This window comes from Oryx dammah, unplaced genomic scaffold, assembly GCF_014754425.2.
Source record: "Oryx dammah isolate SB20612 unplaced genomic scaffold, SCBI_Odam_1.1 HiC_scaffold_11050, whole genome shotgun sequence".
Lineage (NCBI taxonomy): Eukaryota > Metazoa > Chordata > Mammalia > Artiodactyla > Bovidae > Oryx > Oryx dammah.
The window spans coordinates 4,591,729-4,592,768 of NW_024080444.1; positions in this window are offsets into that span (position 1 = coordinate 4,591,729).

A 1,040-nucleotide genomic window follows, 5' to 3' on the forward strand; every position below is an offset into this window, starting at 1 on the left:
AACAGCTATTAAATACAAATTATATAATTTCAAGCTGTTTTTCTTACATACTAAGGAGATAATTATCCTATATATATTAAAGTACTATATATTTGTATAACAAATTTCAGAAAAAAACCTCCATTCTTTCTCACTCTGAATGTGTAAAAGGCATTGTATCAGATCTCTTCTCTATGTATGTATTTTTAAAATTACCCCAAATATATAGGTTTAATATATATACTTAAAAATCACCCCCAGATGAATCTGTTCATTTCCTCTCAGATCTGTAGTTTTAAGAGTTGGTCAATTCTCAACCAAGACATCTCTTCACTGCTTTCCAAGGAGTCAATAAGTCTCACACCTACCGTTGGCAGTTTCACTGGTGATGGCTGATCACATGCCATCTCCTTAACAAGTATGGATGTTGTGTGGTGCTATTGGTTGGGGCACCTAGTTGAAGCTAGGTTCCAAGAAGGCCAAGGAAGAATCTGCAAAGCCTTCTGAGGCCTTAACTTGGAAGTGACACAATATTCTTTCTAATCATGTTGCAGTGGGCAAAGAAATTCACCATGATCAATCTAGATGCAAGGAGCAGTAGAGGTACTCTGCTTAATGAGGAAAGAAACAGAGAATTCACATTGAAAAACAAAGTATAATAGTTATTCATCATTGTAGACCAACTGCACAACAAATGATTCTAGTAGACTGAAACTTCTGGCTGTTCTGAGAGAGTACAGTTTGAAAAGATTTGTAAAGCTCTGCTTTGGGCATGAAAAAGGTCAGAGGTAATAAATGGTATAAAAGAAATGAAACTTTTGACTAAGATGATTATCTATGGATACCATGGTATTCCTGTAAATAGGAAATTTAATTTCACCATCTTGACTAGATTTGCACATATTAGAACAGATTCCTTAGCTCTGATCTCACTATCTTTTAGTCAGCCTACTTCTGTTCATTGATATTGACTGTGTTTCCATATGGATGACTACTTGGGATCAGAAATGATGTCATTATTTTGAAAAAATGTATGATAGTTTCAGATTTTATTCTCTAAG